Source organism: Acinonyx jubatus, chromosome B3, assembly GCF_027475565.1.
Source record: "Acinonyx jubatus isolate Ajub_Pintada_27869175 chromosome B3, VMU_Ajub_asm_v1.0, whole genome shotgun sequence".
Lineage (NCBI taxonomy): Eukaryota > Metazoa > Chordata > Mammalia > Carnivora > Felidae > Acinonyx > Acinonyx jubatus.
Window position 1 is genome coordinate 129,464,995 of NC_069386.1, and position 14,615 is coordinate 129,479,609.

At 40.8% G+C, this 14,615-nt stretch overlaps 1 pseudogene; it reads left to right on the forward strand.

Annotated features, from left to right (window-relative positions):
- The first annotated feature begins 13,169 nt into the window (after nucleotides 1-13,169).
- LOC106989914 (60S ribosomal protein L32-like) lies at nucleotides 13,170-14,052 on the forward strand (annotated as a pseudogene).
- Nucleotides 14,053-14,615: the final 563 nt, after the last annotated feature.

Sequence of the window (14,615 nt, forward strand, 5' to 3'; positions counted from 1 at the left end):
GTCGTTCAGCGGGATTCCTGTCCTTCAGGAACGTACAGTTACCCTAAGGCAGGGATGTGAGTTGCAGAGAGACCACACTCACATAAAAATCATTCAAGTCACATCTGATTTCTAAGGTCAGGCCCTTGTCTTCCTCCACCCACCCCTACCACCACAACTTTGTATCATTCCCTTGGCACTTAATATGGTATTTCCCATAGAGTAAATGCTCAAAGAATACTGTCCATGCTCCTCCCTATCTGCCTGACTACTTGACTGGGAGGGGTAAAACCTTCTCATTGTGGACAAGATTGTCCTACTCCTTGTACCGTTTTATAGTGGCCTGGAAGCTAGAAAGCAATTAGCCTCAGACTGGTCATACACCTACCTGGTAGGCCCTCCCTCTACCCAGCCTGACCAGGCTTGGAGCCAAGAGCCCAGAGAAACAGAGTGGGCTCCAGAGATAGAAAGACACTCAGTTCCAGGGCACAAGTGAGATGAATTGTTCCCTTTCATAGTTCTGCTTTTGAACCTTTCTATACAATCTTAAATATTATCGTATCTTACAGCTTCAACATTTCATCTCTAGCTATTTGACATTTTAGAGTGTCTTTACACTTCATCAAGATTATTATCAGAAACAATCAACAAAACTAAAAGGCAACCTACTGAATCAGGGAAGATATTTGCAAATGACATATCTGATAAAGGGTGAGTGTCCAAAATAGATAAAGAACTTAGAAAATCCGACACCCCCCCAAAATCCCAAATAATCCAATTTAAAAATGGCAGAAGACATGAACAGACATTTCTCCAAAGAAGACATACAGATAGCCGACAGACACACTAAAAGATGTTCAACATCGCTCATTATCAGGGAAATACAAATCAAAACTGCAATGAGATATCACCTCATACCTGTCGGAATAGCCAAAATCAAAAACACACGAAACAACAGGTGTTAGCAAGAGTGTGGAGAAAAAGGACCCCTCATGCACTGTTGGTGGGAATGCAAACTGGTGCAGTCACCGTGGAAAACTGTTTGGAGGTTCCTCAAAAAGTTAAAAATAGAACTACCTTATGATCCAGCAATCATATTACTGGATATTTACACAAAGAATACAAGAACACTAATTCGAAGGGATACATGTACCCCTGTTACTTATAACAGCATTATTTACAACAGCCAAGATATGGAAGCAACCCAAGTGTCCATCGATCGGTGAATGGCTAAAGAAGATGTGGTGTATATATACAATGGAAAATTATGCAGGCATAAAAAAGAATGAAATCTTGCCATTTGCAATGACATGGGTGGAGCCAGAGAGTATAATGCTAAGCAAAAGAAGTCAGTCAGAGAAAGACAAATACCATATGCTTTCACTCATAAGGGAAATTTAAGAAACAAAACAAACGAGTGAAGGGGGGAAAAATAGGAGAGAGAGATTAGAGAGAGGGAGAGAGAGATACACTCACAAACCTAGAACCAGAATCTTAATTCTAGAGAACAAATTGATGGTGACCAGAGGGGAGGAGGATGAGAGGATGAATGAAAAAAGTGATAGGGGATCAAGGAGTTCATTTGTTATGATGAACACAGGGCGATATATGGAAGTGTTGAATCACTATATTTTATACCTGAAACTAATATTACACTGTATGTTAACTAACTGGAATTAAACTAAGAACTTAAAATAATACATACATACACAAATATTACAATTAAAAATATTTTAAAGAATATATCATCATTAGCATTATTGCTATCAATCACTAAACACGGATACTTCAAGTTTTTTATGGTTCAATGTTGTTGGGTTTTTTTTTTATGTTTTTTTAATTTATTTTGAGAGACAGATAGAGAGGGAGAGAGCAGGGGAGGGGCAGAGAGAGAGGGAGAGAGAGAGAATCCCAAGCAGGCTCAATGCTGTCAGCACAGAGCCCATATTGGGCTCAATTCCATGAACATGAGATCATGATCTTAGCCGGAATCAGGAATCAGATGCTTAACCAACTGAGCCACCCAGGTGCTCCAGTTCAATGTTGGTTTAAGATGGTGCTTCTCAACTACTACTATTCTAGCTTAGTAGAACTCAATTAGTTATTGAGTTCTGAGAGCCAGCATATGGTGTGGGCAAAAGCTCAGGACTCAAAAGTCACTAAATTCTGATTGGTTGTGGTCAAAGGGCCAGCATTTGGGGTCGACAGGTACAAATGTTGGTGTTCATGTGCATTCACAATGGTCTAGGATCTAGACTCCATGTAACCACTCTTGCAAAGAAATCATATAATGTGCATTATATATTTCACATAGGTCTTCAATTTGCTTTGTGTCAATATATGACAAGCTGTGATTCAACACTTTCTGTAGATGAAATATTCTCAAAAATAACAGCTGGAAAGATGTGTACATTTACATTGTAAAATTTATACAAACCTCATCTGATACATGAAGCTAGACTACACGTTCGTAATGACTAAGTATTTCAGGTGCTTTGGGCAAGTTAAGAAAATATTTTTTTTTTATATTCAAACAATACATCTTTATTATCTTATGTCACCACTGCAACTTTACATCTAATTTTATTACTTCATTATTAGATTACTAAAGTAGGGTTCTAACTACCCTTCTTGCCTCTGTATTTTTAAAATACCTCCAATGCCACTACCAACAAAAACAACAGCAGTAATAATAAAAACTGTTCATAATTACTGAGTGTTCATAAAGTGCCAGACACTTTTCTAAGTGTTTTATAAAGATCATCTAAGTTGTTCTGTACAATGGCCTTATATGGTAATATTCATATATCACTTTATAGGTGAAGGGATTGAGAAAGAGAGATAAAGTAAGTTATCCAAATCATCTACTTAATGGATGGATGAAGATCCAGTTCCCTGAAAAAGGAATTGTCTCCCTAAGATACAGCAAGAAAATGTTTATTTTGATCAATGCCTATAGTTTTTCCAGGCTCTTAGATATGACAAGCCCTCCACTGGGGCCTAGCTCACTGTAAGACTAGCCTCTCTGTAGGAGAGACAATGGCCATGGGCGAGAACACTTGGGCCTACAATGGCAGCCCATTCTCAGGAAGAAGAGTGGGCCTATTGTATTTGCTGCAGTAGAATCAGGCTCTTCTTTCTGATGTGACATCTTTTTTTGTTTTCAAACAAATGTGTTCTTGCTCAACAACAAAGGGCCTGACAAGATGCCACAGACCTCACACTATCGAGCTACATAAAAACAGGAGATGATGAATGTTAAGTGCATTCTGGCTTGGTTTGATTTAAAGAGATCACTTCCAAGAAACTCTTGGAATCAGTACTTGAAGTATTAGAGATGTGCCCTGACAGCTGGGGTTTAGAGGAACAAGGGCAGCTTTGTTCTCTTTTATGTCCACTTGTTCCCATGCATTTGTTGTCAGGAACTGCTCGTGCACAAGGCACAGGAGAAGAGGACACAACAGAGAGCAAAGAAGTGGGAGATTTTCTCCAACCAATGCTGAGGCGAAGGGATTGGCTGGAGTCTGCTTTTAGTAGTTGCTGCTGGGATGCTGAGTGCTGAGTCCAGCCCGTCCATACAAATGACTTCATGTTCGGGCATCGACAGGCATGTGTACAACCAAACCCATAACCTCTTCTTCTCATGCACAAGTCTAGACTCTACTTCTCAGCCTCCCTTAAGAGTAGAGCTAGTGGAATGTAAGCAGAGGTGATGTGGGCCACCTCTGCACCTGGTGCATTAAAATTTCCATGGTAATTCTCCTCTTTCTTCCCTCATCTGCCAGCTGGATATCCATGCCCAAGTACCCATGCAGCCATGTTTAAAGAATGATGGAGCCTCCATAGCCAGATCCTTGAATGATTATGTGAAGCTAAGCTTAGCAATACCAATACTCTCATGGACTGGCATTTATGAAAAGAAAATATAAACATCTATAGTATCAGGCTGCTGAAATGTGGGCAGGAGGTGGGGGAGGTTTGTTATAGCAGTTAGCATACTGTGACTTATATAGAGTATGCAAGAGCCCAGGGAAAGAATGGATGAGGCTCACTCTGAATGTGTTAGCTCTGACTGCCTTTCTGATCACCTTTCCTTTAGCCTCCCCACCTGTTTGCTGGGGAAAGATGAAGGAAAACACATTGGGTCATTACACACAAGCATGTTGGTGTGACTTTGGAAAAGTCTCTATGAAGATAGTGAAGAACTTACATTCTTTTTTTTTTTTTTTTTTTTTTTTTTTTTTTTTTGAGAGAGCAAAAGTATGTGCCACGGTGGGGAAGGGGCAGAGGGGGAAGGAGAGAGAGACTCTTAAGCAGGCTCTATGCCCAGCACAGAGCCTGACACGGGGCTTGTTCTCTCAACCCTGAGATCATAACCTGAGCTGAAATCAAGAGCTGGACGCTTCACCAATTAAGCCACCAAGGTGCCCTGATAACTTGCACTTTTGAGGAGAGAAATGCTATCCCAACGAACAAATGTTTATTGGACACATTCCCTAAAGAAATCATCTTGCTAGGTGCTGGGAATACAAAGATTCACCTCTACTTTGGAATTAAAACAAAGCAAAAAAGATAGTCCTATAAGCTTGAAAATTGGGGAAACATGATTTAAAAGATAGTTGGGTAATGAAAAAAAGACATGCTTTACAGTTAGACAGACCAGAGTTGAAACACTAGATATGACACTCATTAAAATTATGGAAAGTCACTTAATCACTTTGTGCCTCAGTATTTCATCTTTGAACTGAGATAAAACTTACTAACCTGAGTAAAGTTTTTTTTTTCATTTTTTATTTGGAAATAATCTTCAACTTAGAGAAGAGTTGCAAGAATTCCCATCTACCCTTTCCCCAACTTCCCCTCACGTCAACGATTTGCATGGCTATCATTTAATTATCAAAACTAGGAAATTAACATCGGTACAGAACAAATAGCTAAATGACAGACTGTATTAGAATTTCTCTGTTTTTTTCACTAATGTCCTTTCTCTGTTCCAGGATCCAATCCCAGGAGCCACATGTAGATCCTTCCATTTAGTTATCATGTCTCCTTAGTTACCTTTAGTCCAACACATTTACCTTGTTTTCCTTGCAGTTTATGACCTCACCACTTTGGAAGAGTAGTTGTAATATATCTTTCTAGAATGTCTCTCTCAATTTTAGTTTGTCTATGTTTTCTCCTGATTGGACCAAAGTTACAGATTCAAGGAAAAATATAGCATGAATTGCATTATTTCAGGAGGTACATGGTATTAACATGACTTACTACTGGTGATCACTTGGTGAAGGGGTATCCAAAAGATTTCCCCAGAGTAAAATTACTATTTTCCCCATTCAAATAGAAGTGAGTCATCCTTACATATTCTTTGGTAAGGTGTATAGTCAGAACTTTTGCCCATCTAGAAAAATCAGGTTGTTTGTTTTCTTATTACTTAGTTTTAGGAGTTCTTTATATATTCCGTAGCTAAGAACATTATCAGATATGTGATTTGAAAATATTTTTTCCAAGTCTATGGCTTATCTTTTCATTGTCCTAAAAGTGTCTTTTACAGACCAAGTATTTTTAATTTTAACAACTTGGAATTCATCAAAATTTTTTCTTTTATGGGCCATGCTCTTGGTGTCATGCTTTGTCAAGTCAGGCAAGTTTTCTCCTAGAGGTTTTCTAGCTTTGGGTTTTACACTTAAGTCTAGAATTCATTTTGAATTAATTTTTGTAAAAGGTATGAGATAAATATCTAGTTCAGTTTTTTTTTACAGATGGACATTCAGTTGTTCCAGCACCATTTGTTGAAGGGGCAATTCTTTCTACATTGAATTGCCTTTGTAACTTTACAAAAAAAGGCAGTGATTGTATTTGGATGAGTCTATTTCTGGAATCTCTCCTGTTGCATTTATCTGTGTTCTAAACTTTCACCAACACCATTTTGTCTTAACTACTGTGGCCTTATAGTAAGTCATGAAATAAGGTAACATGAGACCTCCCAACTTTTTCATTTTACAAAACCGTTTTAACTATTCCAGCTCCTTCCCTTCTCCATATAAATTTCAGGATCAGCTTGTTGAGATCAGAAAAGAAGCATAGGAGTGCCTGGGTGGCTCACTTGGTTAGGCATCCAACTCTTGATTTTGGCTTGGGTCATGGAGATTGAGCCCCGAGTGGGGCTCTGTACTGACAGCACAGAGGCTGCTTGGGATTTTCTCTCTTTCTCCCTCTCTCTCTGCCCCTCTCCTGTGCTCTCTCTCTCTCCCTCTTTTTCTCTGTCTCTCGAAATAAATAAATAAACAGAAAGAAAGAAAGAAAGAAAGAAAGCAAGCAAGCAAATAATTGGGTCTTTTAAATTTTTTTAGTGTTTATTTATTTGAGAGAAAGAGAGAGAGAGAGAGTGAGACACAGAATCCGAAGCAGTCTCCAGGCTCCAAGCTGCCAGCACAGAGCCTGATGCGGGGCTCAAACCCACGAGCAGCAAGATGGTGACCTGAGCCGAAATTGGATGCTTAACCATCTGAGCCACCCAGGTACCCCTGGATGCATCTCATTTTAATGAGAGTCTACCTGCAAATGTATTATCCCACTTTACTTGTAGTATAAGCTTCTAACAGTATATCGCCAGTGCTTTTCAACCCTGCTGCACCTGAGAAGCACCAGAGGCGATGTGGAAAACAATACCAATGCCCAAGTTTAACCGAAAATAAATTTCATCAGAATCTGGGGTGAGGTTGGAGGTTGGGGGGCGTGCAAAGAATCATATTTTTCAAAGCTTCCTAGGAGATTCTTAATAAGCCACCAGATTGGGTCACTAATCCCTAAAGATCATGGGTTATCACTTAGTGCTTACGTGTGATGTACAGCCTGGGAATGAAAAGGCTTATGTCTGTCATGGAAAAGGCAAAGTACCTGAGCAGTGGTTATATCTGGTAGCAGTACCAGTGACTAAGCACCTATTGTCCTCATACATCTATGTCACCTGCCCACCCCCCGAAGGCTTTTGTGATTTCTAGTTTAGACTGTAACCATTGGAAGACATTGAACTATGGTATACGGAATGTGTAAAAACATGTTTAATGGAAATGGGTAAAAAAGAAATCAATTTCTTATAGGTTTGATATAACATGTCTCAGTCCAATCCATCAGGGAAGCACCAAGCAGAGTAATTTACTTCCTCACCCTGAAACTCTTCGATTTTTATAGATGGTAATGTCAACAATCCGAGAGTCTGAATGTGATTTAAGACCATGAATAATTTTCTAAGAACAAAATATCGGTGAAATCACTGACACTAGGTCTGCCATTTCCATAAGCAGCTTGATAGCAGAAGTCCTACAATAACTCCAAAGTTTAGAGGTTTAGCCTTTGTTAGAACACTAGGAAAAACCTATCTTTAAAATACCCAGTTTTTCATAGAAAAAGTACTAGAAACAACATTTGTTGCATTTTGACTCTCTTATTTTACATGTTAGGAAGCTGAGAGCTGCCTGGGTGGCTCAGTCAGTTAAGCATTCAACTTTGACTCAGGTCATGATCTCATAGTCCATGAGTTCAAGCCTCACGTGGGCTCTGGGCTGACAGCTCTGAGCCTGGAGCCTGGCTTCAGATTCTGTGTCTCCCTCTCTCTCTCTCTCTGCCTCTCCCCCACTTGTGCTCTGTCTCTCTTTCTCAAAAATAAACATACATACATACATACATACATACATACATACATACAATGTTAGGAAATCTAGGCTCAGAGATGTGCTTTGTTCAAGGCCACACAACTAGCCAAGACCACACAGCCCAAAGGTTCTGATCTCATAAAGTCTTAATTCTACAATGCTTCCATGCTCTTGTTAAATGTATGCAACATTAGGGATGTGCCCATAAAGGAGGGAGAGTGCCCTTCTTTTTCCCTTTCCTCCTTTCATCACTAGAATGTGGATGTAATGGCAGGACCTGGAACAGCCATCTCAGACCATGACGTGGTCCTGGGAATGAGGCAATGCTCAGTATGGTGACAGGCGAGATGGAGCACGAGTGTCTGACACTGTGGGGATTTGTACCAATCCTGGAATAGACCCCGTAGACACTAATCCTGGAGTCAGATATTCACAAAAGAGAATACTAAACTTTTGTGTTTTCTATTATTCACTGTTATACATAATCCTAACCAATCATAGTTAGGATTTTTATAGTCTCCAAACGAAGCTATGTAAATGGATCCTCCTAAAAGTAACTTTACTGCCACTTGGAAAAGTCAATGGAGCATAGCATTCTATTGTACACATTAACAAGAATTTTGTTACATGGGAATCCTTCTTGTGAGGGAAGATGAGAAACATTTTGATTCCATATGGCCCAACCAAAACCTGGGAGTGCAATTATTATTTAAGGGAAAATAGGTATTGGGAGCAAGTAGTAGCCTCCAGTATAACTTGTGAGAGAATCTTTTGTTTGTTATATGTTAATGAAAAACAGCATTCTCAATTGTCTGGAAAGCAAGATTTTTTTTTTAATGACCATGCTAGGAGTTAATGGTGATGTTCCTTATTTATTTTTATTTATTTGCTTTTTTAGAGAGAGAGAGCACGTGCAATGCTTGTGAACTGGGGAGGAGCAGGGGAGAGAAAGAGAGAATATGAATCAGGCTCCATGCCCAGCACAGAGCCCAATGCAGGGCTCGATCTCACAAATGAGAGATTGTCAACTAAGCCTAAATCAAGAGGCGGACACTTAACCAACTGAGCCACCCAGACGCCCTGGTGATGTTCCTTTTTGGAACAGGATGGTGTTAGTGTTCAGTGGGATGGATTTTTTCCCCTGGGCTCCCTGAATTGTAATCAAGATCAAAAATCAGAACAAAAAGAGATGGGTACTTGCATTGTTATTTCTGAGAAATGCTTGTCTTGGAGACAGTCATTGAGAGACAACATCTCATTCCGCTGTATTAGTTTCCCAGGACTGCTGTAACAAATTCTGGGTAGTCTAAAACAACAAAAGTTTATTCTCTGACAGCTCTGGAGGCCTGAGTCTGAAATCAGTATCACTGGGCCAAAATCAAGATGGCAGCAGGGTCTCACTCCCTCTGGAGGTTCTAGGGGACAATCCATTCCTTGCTTCTTCTGGCTTCTGGTGGTGCTGACGATCTCTTGCCTTGTGGACCACATGCTCTGATCTCTGCCTCTATCCTATCTTCACATTGTCTTCTCTTCCATCTGTGTGACCTTCCTCCACTTCCCTCTTACAAGGACACTTGTGATTGTATTTAGGACCCACTCACATCATCCATGATCACCATCTCATCTCAAGATCCTTCATTTAACCACCTCTGCAGATACCCCTTTTCCTTATAAAATAACATTTATAGAATCCAGGGATTAGGACCTGATCTCTTTGGATGGCCATTATTCAGTGAACTACATCCACCCAAAAGAAAATATGAAGATGATTGGAAAAAAAAAAAAAGAAAGAAGTCATCACCTTTTGGTGGAATCATCACCTCTTCTTATAAGAAGCCATTTCCTGCCTCTCTTCTCTGTCATCAGGAAGAAAGTTGCATCCTTTCTTGGAAACCAAGGGAGAAAGATGCCAAGAGGATCATTCATTGGTGGATTCACAGGTGCCTACAGAAAGGGGAATTCTGATTCCACTCCCTGGTTACATACATGTCTATGTTAGCCTGTACATCTTCTCACTTGCCCCTGTGATCCAGGCAGAAGGGAATGAATTAAGGAGACAGTGCAGGGTGGAAAATGTGAAAATGTGAGTGGCACCTTGTCTACCTAATCTCTTTTTTTTTTACTCTGAGGAAGCACGGATACCATTATACTAAGCAGGTGATTTCCAAATTCCAGTCTTTTACATGTCACCTACATGTCTTTTGCCACATTGTTACACCAGTAAACACTATTGTTTCCTTTGTAGTTTTCCTTTGAGTTTACTCACTTTTTACATTAAACATTTTTAAAAAAATAACTATACCTCAGTTATAATTGGAAGAATAGTAGTAAGTGCCATAAGCAAGCACCACAAAGACAAAGAAGGATGCCTCAAATACTATGGCCTGAAACTGAACTTCAGCCTTTGTTAAAAATGGAAGATTAGCTAAAATGACAGGTGTTAAAGCCATAGTAGGATCACACTGAGACTTTCCCCTTGATGTAATTAGGAGTGAAAGAATGGCAAAGGGAATAACTTTCTCATGGGGTAATCCAAAGTTATTCAATGCTGTGACTGAGAAATAAAGTATGAAACGCCAGAACCTCAAAGAAGAGGAGGCTATTCCAGAATAGAGAGATACCGCCAATTCATACCTGCCTCCACCATCTTGCTAGCAGCTTTTATAACTACCTAGGAATTTACATTGGAAGAGGAGGTGTTAAAAGATGTCCTAGAATTGTAGAGCATGAAATGCTACAAATGTGTCCATTAGGATTCTTCCCTTGCATGTGAGAGTGAAGAATTTATTGGCTCCTAGAACTGGGAAGTCAGGTTCAAATGCTTCCACCAGAGCTGTATTGGGGGAGCTCAAATAATGTCTTCAGGATGTTTCCTTCTGTCTTCCTCCCTCTTCTCTCTCTCCCCCCTCCTCCTCTCTCTCTCTGTTTCCCCTTATCTGTTGTACCTGTGCTTTCCACAGAGAGTAAGAGAGCAGTCAGCAGCATAGGCCTCTATCTCCCAGCTCAGCAAACCCAGCAGAAAGAGTCAGTGCTAATAGCTGTAGAAGCTAGGTCCCAGAGAGGATGCTGATAGGACTGGATGCTGACTAGATTTCTGTGCCCATCTTTGAATCAATCCCATAGCCAGCTGGCTGGACACATTCTGGCCAGGCCAGAGTCACACTCCCCTTTCCTGTGATAAAGGAGGGGCAGGAGAAGAGGGGACTGAGAAGGAGGAAAAATGGAGACTATCACCCAAAGGACAAGGGATGTATTTCCTGAAGGAAGAAAAGAGAAAGGATGCTGGGCAGACAAAAATAACAGGTGTTCACAACAAACGCCTTCTCTGTGCCAGTCGTATGCAATTTGAAAAGAACCCAAAAGCTTACTTAATGGTAATGATGTTTAAAAATACAAGGAGTAAATGTATGTTGAATGGCTACTGTCACCAGGAAAGTGGACCCTGTCAATGCCACTTCCTTGCTCGCCAATCCCAACTGCAACAGTGAGTGCCTGCACCTTATTGCCTAGAGCTTTCTCTGAACACAGAAGCCCACTTTACCTGCCCTTCAGGAATTACCCCCCACCCCGCCTCCAGCAGCCCTTAAACATGGTCTGACAGCAGGGTGGTGGATACATAGCCCAGCTCCCCACCCTTGGGTAGGATAACTCTGTGGTGTTCTGTTTCCCAGAGTTCTCTGGAGGGACTGAGCTCCAGTTATGCCTAGATAGAACCCTTTACAGCTTCCTTCCCTTCTCTGTCTCACTTATGTCTCCCTTATTGGTGTTTACTGGGATGACCTCCTAAACAAATGACTTGTACTTGAATCCTTGTCCCAGGGTCAGCTTCTGGGAAACCCAAACTATGGCAGCCAGGCAGGCACTTTGGCAAGCTATTTATTCATATTACCTCTGATCATACTCACAACAATCACATAAAGTAGACACTATTGTTATGCTCTGCTGTCTTACACATGAAGAAATAGAGTCTTTGGTCAAGGTCACACAGCTAGGAAACAGCAAAGCCAGGATTCACAAGCAAGTGGATTCCAATACTTATTCTATGTTACCTGCCACTTTACAATATCTCTATAAATGCCCAGCTTCCAGGATCACTGTAAATGAACTAGAGAGAATATGGTTGTGTGTTGTAGAATCTGAAAGGAAAATGTGAGCTGAAGAGTCGTGGATCTTGCTCATAGTAGGTGCTCATTAATGAGTTGGAATAACTCATTAATAAATTAAGGACTGAAATAACAGGTGACAGTTTTTAGTTTACAGGAAGTTATTAGTGTTGTTCTTTTCTTCACCCTTGAAAAAGAGAAGCTGCCCCTTCTCAGAAATAATTCTCTAATATAGTTTCCTGGGGCACCAGGGGGCTGAGCTGGTTAAGCATCCAACTCTTGATTTCAACTCGGGCCATGATCTCATGGTTTGTGAGATCGAGCTCCGTGTGGGACTCTGTGCTGACAGTGCAGGAGCCTGCTTGGGATTCTCTCTCTCTGTCCCTCCCCTGCTTGCGTGCTCTTTCAAAATAAATAAATAAACATAAAATAAATAAAATAAAATAAAATAAAACAAAACAAAACAAAATAAATAAAATGTTCCTAAACTCAATGTCAATGACAGTCTTTCTGGATTATGGCAAAGTAATCATCTTCGAGGTAGGAGAAAAACTGGGCTCAACTGAGCTCTATTTCATTTTGGAAGAATAATATATGTTAGCCTTTTAGAAAAAGATATGACTTTAAAATATACATACACTTATCTTAGCTTAGATACAGGTTTGCCTAAGAGAAAGGACTGAAGCAAAGTCTCATTTACCCTTCCCATTTTATATGTCCATGATTGCACATGAAAAAGATTTTTCCATTATTTTAGGTAGCACGTGCATAAAAGTGCAAACGGGCATAATGAAATGTCACTGAAATAATTGTCTAGCTGCCTATTTCTTGATTTAGTGGAATGAGCATTAAATCAAGAGTCAGAAAGCTGAGTTGTATAGGCTAATTATTTATCTTCTCTATGCTCCAGTAGTTTTTTCTACAAGATGGATATTTTGGTTTAGGAATCACTGGCATCCTTCTAGCCCCCAAATTTTCTGAGGTGCAAAAAGAAATATTTGTTCCCTGTGAGGCTCATTTAAAAAGGAAATTAAGGGGGCGCCTGGGTGGCTCAGTAGGTTAAGCGTCCGACTTCGGCTCAGGTCACGATCTCGCAGTCCGTGAGTTCGAGCCCCGCGTCGGGCTCTGTGCTGACAGCTCAGAGGCTGGAGCCTATTTCAGATTCTGTGTCTCCCTCTCCCTCTCACCCTCCCCTGTTCATGCTCTGTCTCTCTCTGTCTCAAAAATAAATAAAACGTTAAAAAAATTTTTTTAATTAAATAAAATAAAAAGGAAATTAAGAAGGCTCAGAGAATCACTCAGTCTCTTATTTGTCTGTTTATCATATATAAACATCCACTCCACATGTTATAAATGACACAGAGGAAGTCTTTCTGTGCCCGGAGCACAACCAAAATTTCTAGACTGTGTCCTCACTGTGGGAAATGCCTCCTGAATGGCTGCCCTCAGACCTCTGGTGACATCCAAGATCATTAAAAAGAGAACCAAGGGGCCCCTGGGTGGCTCTGTTGGTTAAGCGTCCAAATCTTGATTTTGGCTCAGGTCATGATCTCACAGTTTTGTAAGTTTGAGTCCCCTTGTCAGGCTCCCCTCTCACAGTGCTGGCCTGTTTGGGATTCTCTCTCTCCCTCTCTCTCTGCCCCTCCCCCACTCACGCTGTCTCTGCCTCTCTCAAAATAAATAAATAACTTAAAAAAAAAAAAAAGACGGAAAGAGGGAGAACCAAGAGGGGCACCTGGGTGGTTCAGTCAGTTAAGTGCCAGAGTTTGGCTCAGGTCATGATCTCGTGGTTCGTGGGTTCGAGCCCCACATTGGGCTCTGCACTAACAGTATGGAGCCTGCTTGGGATTCTCTCTCTCTCTCTCTCTCTCTCTTTCTCTGCCCTTTCTCCACTTGCATTCTCTCTTTCTCTCTTTCACTCTCTCCCTCTCTCAAAAAGAAAAAAAAAAACCAAAAGACAGCTAAGAAGTTCATCTGGCACCAGTCAAACCAATATGTCAAAATTAAGCACAACTGGCGGAGACCCAGAGGCACTGACGATAGGGTGGGCGGAAGATTCAAGGGCCAGATCTCGATGCCCAACACCGGTTACGGGAGCAACAGGAAAACAAAGCACATGCTGCCCAGTGGCTTCCGGAAGTTCCTAGTCCACAAGGTCAAGGAGCTTGAAGTGCCGTGTGTGCAACAAATCTTACTGGGCAGAGATTGCTCCCAACGTCTCCTCCAAGAACCGCAAAGCCGCTGCAGAAAGAGCAGCGCCACTGGCCGTCAGAGGCACCAATCCTGAAGCCAGGCTGCGCAGCGAAGAAAATGAATAGACAGTTTATGTGCCTGTCATATTTGTGTTAATAGAGCCATAAAACTAAAAAGAAAAGAAAGCATTGTCTCTATTTGACCACTTTTGATTTATAAAAGGGCAATTTTGGGTCATTCAGCCTAATAATTTAAAGTGTTTGGGGAGTATATTGCAGGCAGATACCCTAAAAGACAAAGTATGACGGGAGAGGAGGTTGAATCCCTAAGGAAAACTAGATAGGGCACAAATAAAGTATGGTTTTCATCGGTGGCTTAACAAAACCTAGTTGTTGTTTTAATTGATTCGTGTGTGGTAGTTTGTGAATCACAGATGCACTTCTAAGAGCTTCACTGCAACTTTCCAAAATCCATTAATTGTTAAAACTCCGAACCCTGCTTTTTAAGTGAAACAAATATGACCAGGATAGACTGACAACTTGGTTATGTCCTTTGCTTTGCTTTGTTTTTAACGGTGAAGCCACTTGTAAACAGGGAATACGTTAGGCGGAGATTATCAAGCCTTTCGGCCAAGCATTGTCCCAATGTATTGTGGCAACTGATTGGCAGTGGAGAAGAGATAAAATGC